At 38.5% G+C, this 6,492-nt stretch overlaps 1 pseudogene; it reads right to left on the bottom strand.

The window, feature by feature from the left end:
• Positions 1-3,368: 3,368 nt before the first annotated feature.
• LOC140688574 (cyclin-dependent kinase 2-associated protein 1 pseudogene) lies at positions 3,369-3,804 on the bottom strand (annotated as a pseudogene).
• Between the last annotated feature and the right edge of the window lie 2,688 nt (positions 3,805-6,492).

Genomic DNA, 6,492 nt, shown 5'->3' with positions numbered 1-6,492 from the left:
TCCATTTTTTAGGGTAAGCAGGAGTTCTTTAAACCTTACGAGAGGTGACCAGAAAGACACTTACATAAGTAGTTAGCGCATAATCATCTAAATGATGGGAACTGGGAGACAGTGGGAAAGCTACACTCATGCAGTATTTTTCTCTTGCCTGAAATTCCACTGCTGATCATTCTCCCTTTTTTTAAGCATGTTCCACTTTCTGCAACTTTCTACTGAAATATGGATGAGGGTATCCAATAAGTCAGTAAAATTATCTTACGAGTTCATCATATGGATTGTTTTCAACCAAGTGAAAATGGAGCAAGAAAAACAAAAAACTTAGCTGCCTGAGAAGGGAAGAGGCATAAGAATCAGATGTAATTATATTAAAGATAAATTTTCCTAAGTTCAGAGTTTGCCCACAGAAAGCATTATGTCAACAGTGATACTTCCTGTCAAAAGACTTTGGAAGAGAGCATTTCAGCACAGGAGGAGATCACCACCCAGTGATAACAGCCAACATCTGGTGAGGGCACAGGGCGAGCCTGCCTTGGCTCTGGTCCGAGGGCTGAACCTGCAGTCAATCAGGTGTAGGTCTTACCAGCCCTACAAGGGAGGCATTCTGATTATCCTCCTCTGATAAATGATGAAACTGAGTTACAAAGGTATTAGATAACTTACTCAGGCTTAATATACCCAGTAGGATGCTGACTGGAATTTGAGTTTAGAAAGTCAAAGGCTGATAAGGAATTCTCTAATTTGGTTAACCTTAGAATTCAAGCTAATAAATTCACATCTCAACTAAGTAATTAGAAAAGGAAAGTGTTTTCATATAGTAAGATATTTATAACCAGAAAATATTGACGATATATTCAAATATGAAAGGAATTCAGAATAGATGATTTTTAAATGAGGTCTAAAAATGAAAGTAAATTATTAGACAGTTGACCCACTGATCTTCCCTTCCACTTGAAATGTCCTCTCCCCATCTCTCTACTTTTCCAAATTTGATTCATTTATCAAAGTCCAGTTTGAGAATGTGGACACAAGCCCCACCATCAATTTACTGGTGACGTTAACCAAGCCAAAGAACATAAGTGTTCCCCATTAGAGAATGAAGATTTGTGGCTAGATGGGGGGTGGGGTGGGCAGCGGCGGCAGGATTAGCTGATTAACCAACACCCCTGCCTCCTTGCAAACACAATCCTGCTTTTGTCCAGGGCTACAAATGCACAGTACTAGGTGAGAAGACTTATTTTCCCAAATGCCTTGGTAGCTATGGATGGCTGTATGACACAGTTACAGCCAACGAGATATAAGGAAGGATTGACAGGGGGTTCTGGACACCCTTTTGATTTGTTATTGTCATGGTGGAGAGAAAAAAAGACTTCAGTATGGCATTGTCACTTTCCCCTTTTCTTGTCCCCAGGACAGTCATTACAGCCAGAAAAGCAGCAGCTATATTTTGGTGGTTAGGCAAGAAAAAGTTCCCAATATACTACAGTTGCAAAAATTAAACAAAAACCTTGCATTGCTGATGAAGGTGTTGAAACAATTCCAGCAGTGTTCCAGGTTATTTGTAAGGGAGAAATATTACTCCCCTTGTAAAGTTATTTGGGCCATATTTAATGTTAGTAGTAACCGAGGCACTTCTAGCTTTTATTTTCAGGGATCTTCAAACTGAACTGAGGAAGGCTCTGAGGCTCCAGAGAATGCTGAGGGGTGGAGTGTGTAACTGTGGGCCACTGAGGATCATACCCTCTGCCCTACCCACGTTGTAAGTGTTACATGTTAAGTTTCTGCTTAACAGTGTATTTAAAGATACATTTATGTATTGGAAAATGTTTAAAAGCTTTTATTTGGCTGATTTCTAACTTCCCTTTCAGCTTTAAAATCCCAATTTCTGAATTCTTTCCTGAAACCTTCTTTAAAAACTCAAAGTGATATTTATTTTTGACAAATCAGAGTACTTACTTTCTACATTATCTTTTGATAGTTTATTCTGACATCTTACAATTCATATTATACTTTACACATAATGCCTTACAAATTTTTATTTGTATTAGTCTTGGCTGTAGAGATTGTCAGCGAAAAGCTACAGAGTTTGAAATAGCTCTAAGGATGAGACAGAAGTCCTGTGTATATACAGACATAGGAAGGGTCCAGCACCTATGCCTTCGGTCAGATTATGTACCCTCTGACAACCTCTGATTCTCGTTCTCTCTGTCGAAGACTTCAGGTTACATTATTCATCACATTCAGGGTACAGTGGAAGAAAACCCCAAACATTTGAGAGACGTATTTCCTACCCTGAAGATCCTGAACATAAAATTAGAAAGGGCTTCTCTTTGAAGAAAAGGACTTCTGCACATTTATCTTCATTTGAATTTCCCCTATACATCTAGTTTGACTTTGCCTTTACTCCTAACATAAAGGATGTTGCAGGCATGGAGTCACTAGGATTATTCCAGTATCAGAAGAGTTTATTTTGCAGGTTGCAGGATTAGTGTCTCATTTTTCTTCATCGCTTCCGACTTAATTTCTGTTAATGCTGAACACTGCTGAGTATTGTTTTCATGATGAAATTCATCCTAATAAGCTAGTGAGTTTCCACCTATATGCTGATGACACAAAAGGCTTGGATAGGTAATGTGAGTGTCTGCCAAAGGCAAGTAAAGAGATTGAAACAGTGTGTAAATAGCTTTCATATTTTATTTTATGTTATGTTATTTTATTTTATTATTTTTATTGTTAATGAAAATAGGCTTTATTACATCAAATAATAAACACACACAAAGATGCAAACGGTTTCATTTTCTTCCAGATGTTTGGATCAACTTACAGGAAAGGCAGAACTGAAATAAACATACATGCTTATGTAGAAAAATTTCAGGGATCCTTGTTAGGTTTGGTTTGGGAAGTCGCTCTTCCTTCTGTATTTATAACTTGCATTTTAGTTATTTGTGCTGTTAGTCTGCAATGCAAAAAACAAACAAATAAGCAACAACAACAAAAAAGCTTTCAAATTTTATCAGCTTATGAAAAGGAACAAAGAACAATCTGAATAACATAAAGGTATACATAACAAAATGTATCCAAAATGTATTCAAAAGAGGAGAGCAAAACAATGGTATCTTGGAGGCAAACAAGTTTGCTGTTAAGATAGGTAATTTTTTTGTGCATCTTTTGAATCAATGCTTAAAACAAAACAAAACAAAACAAAACACAAAAACACAAACCCGGGTAGTTCCTAACTATTTAAAGTGGAAATCCTTATCAACTGCAAAATCTCTCCTTAATCTTAGACATTGTGGGTTCAGAGCTTACTGAACCATGGGAGGGGCACAGGGAAGAGAAACCAAACTGTTACCATTTTGAAAAGAAAGTTTCTACTGAACATGAGAGGGGAAATATAACTTCTTGCGGGAGAAGACAGAAAACCTTCCAGCCTCACAAGGCAGCTGCGACCTGGCATTCCGTTCTGTCTCAGCCAGGAGCTCGGGTACCAATCCTCCAGCATGGATGAAGCATCCTTTAGTCTCTCTCGTGCTCTTGCTGCCCACCTGGGTGGGTCTGGTCTGTTTTCCCAGTTCTTCTATGATGGCCTGCAGTGCAGCATATTTGCTCTGGGCACCTGACTGTTCCTGGTTCCCTGGATGTAGCCTAGAGATGGTGGCCCGAGGTCACTCAGCCGTTGGCGGTGCTGTGAGGATGTCACCAACTGGTTAAGGGCAGGTGGACGCTCCCCGAGGCATCGAGGGAGGCGGCTAGCAGGTGCAAAGTCAAGTTCCCGAGGGCCACAGCGGAGACCAGCCGAGCCCCTGTGAGCCCTTCTGTGCGCCAGCCGAGCTACCCGGCACTTTCTGTTGTTGACTGCTCGGGCCTCACCCGCAAATATGATGGTCTTACTTTACTTTTTATTGCTGACTTGGTACAAGCACACCTGTGCGTGCGTCACAGAGAAGCACAACAAAGCTACTCACAATTGGGGTCAGCAACGATATCATGTTGGAAAAGATGCCCAGTCGGTAGCAAGACAGGCTTCCTATTCTGGGTGTCAAACTTCCATTCATTTGTGTGTTTGAGGAATGTTCACGGAATGCCTTCTATGCACAACTTTGCTTGGCACAGAGGAGACAAAGGTTTACAGAATAGTTCCTGCCCTCCAGACACCTGCAAGGAAAAATAAAATAGTAAGATAAAGTACATTTTTTTCTTGAAGTCATATGTGTCTAGCACAGCTAGGGCACAAGAGAGAAACTTAATAAAGATCAGCTAAAATTATCATTAGCATGAAAATAGGTTCCCTTCTGTCTACTCACTGACGTCCACAGATGCCCAAGTCTCCTTTCAAAATACAAGTGCTCCTTGTTTCAAAGGTAATGCTAACAAGCTGTAACTTTTTCTTAGACTTTCACAAGGTTATGAGGCTAAACAGAAAAGGGAACTTTAGCAAGTACACAGACAAATAAGAATGGGGGAAAAATGAAAGATTGACAGCAATAGATATGTCAAAAAATTATAAAAGCCAACATGCAGTAACAACAAATAGACAAATACAAAAAAAGAAAAAAAGAAAGAGAAAAACCCAATATCATTCAGAAGTTTTTCAGCACGGGGCAAACTGTACCGCACAGCTTAGGAGCCTGAAAAGTAGACTATAAGGGGCATGCGGAATAGACAAGAGTCGAGTAACATTGGAGCACTAGGTTTTCCTCACATGTTTATGTCATTTATCCTTCACAAAGACCCTGCTGAAGTAACTCATTCTAGTTAACAAATGAAGAGATAAAGACTTCACGTAATCAAGAAGCATATTCAACATGAGTCATACATGTGAAGTTCAAGATGTTAATTTAAATGTGTGATTTTGATTCCGTCTTTGAGTTTCAGAGCTGCATGGGAACTGTTCCTAATGCTCGAATATTAGCAGAGGTAAATATTTCTAATTCAGAGAACTTAATATGGACACATTCAAATACATAAAGAAACAAAGAATTTTCTTCAAGAACAGTATGTTAAATGTGCTACTGACCTGATCAAGGGTAGAGAATCCTGCTAATTTCACCCCCACATCCTTAAGACTCAGCAGAATTTCAAGTAAAAGTTTAATATTCAGTCCAGCAAGATTTAGAAATGGTTGATTACTTTACATCCTGTTTTTTGTTTGTTGTTTAATTGTTGCCATACTCAGTTGCTTAAAGTAATGAAAAGGACCACAGTAGATTCTTTGCCTCTTTTCAAGTTATTCTTCTTAACTACGACTCCTTTCTCTTCAGACAGATCACTATAACAATCTTTTCCTGTGTCCTGTCCACCAGAATGGTCATAGACAGACACTTTCTGTCCCAGTGACTTTATTGCATCAGAATTTCTTTATATGGTGTATCACAGTGAGGAAATTGTCCATATGTCTCATAGGCATGGTAAACAACCTTTGGAATTCTCTTTGCACCCAATCCTTAGAAAGTTAACCCCAAATAATCTATACCATCAATAAAATGGTTCTTTTTATGCAATCTGATTCTTTTAAATTTTTTATTGATTTATAATCATTTACAATGTTGTGTCAAATTCCAGTGTAGAGCACAATTTTTCAGTTATACATGAACATGTATATATTCAGTCACATTTTTTTCTCTGTGAGCTACCGTAAGATTGTGTGTATATTTCCCTGTACACACAATCAGTATACAGTATAGAATTCTATACAGTAAAATCTTGTTTATCTATTCTACAATTTTGAAATCCCATCTATCCCTTCCCACCCTCCACCCCCTTGGCAACCACAAGTTTGTATTCTGTGTCTATGAGTCTATTTCTGTTTTGTATTTATGCTTTGTTTGTTCGGTTTTTTTAGATTCCACATATAAGTGATCTCATATGGTATTTTTCTTTCTCTTTCTGGCTTACTTCACTTAGAATGACATTCTCCAGGAGCATCCATGTTGCTGCAAATGGTGTTATGTTGTCGGTTTTTATGGCTGAGTAGTATTCCATTGTATGAATATACCACATCTTCTTTATCCAGTCATTGATGGACATTTAGGCTGTTTCCATGTCTTGGCTATTGTAAATAGTGCTGCTGTGAACACTGGGGTGCAGGTGTCATCCTGGATATATGCCCAGGAGTGGGATTCCTGGGAAATCTGATTTTTAATGATACAGTTTTATTAGACATTGAAATTCTAGATGACTTTGCTGTTTTGCTCTTCTTTATTTTCATCCTGCGTCTCCTTTTTTTCTGAGTATATTGCAGTGATATTTGGACTAGTGTGTACTTCATATGTGTGTCCTAAATGGCCCTAGGAGGAGTTTTAGGGACCCCTTACCTTATTCATGTACTTGTCTTTGAAGTTAAGAGCATGAAGTATGGGGATTAGAATGACCTGTGCTATTTATAAACTTAAGACCTTGGCCCGTTTGCTTGACATTTCCAAGCCTCAGGCTTTTCATTTATAGAAAGGGGATAATAATATTTACTTCACAGTTGATCAGAAGATAACATTGTGT

This window comes from Vicugna pacos, chromosome 23, assembly GCF_048564905.1.
Source record: "Vicugna pacos chromosome 23, VicPac4, whole genome shotgun sequence".
NCBI lineage: Eukaryota > Metazoa > Chordata > Mammalia > Artiodactyla > Camelidae > Vicugna > Vicugna pacos.
Note: the sequence above shows the minus strand (reverse complement) of the source record. Positions and strands in the feature narration are given on the sequence as shown.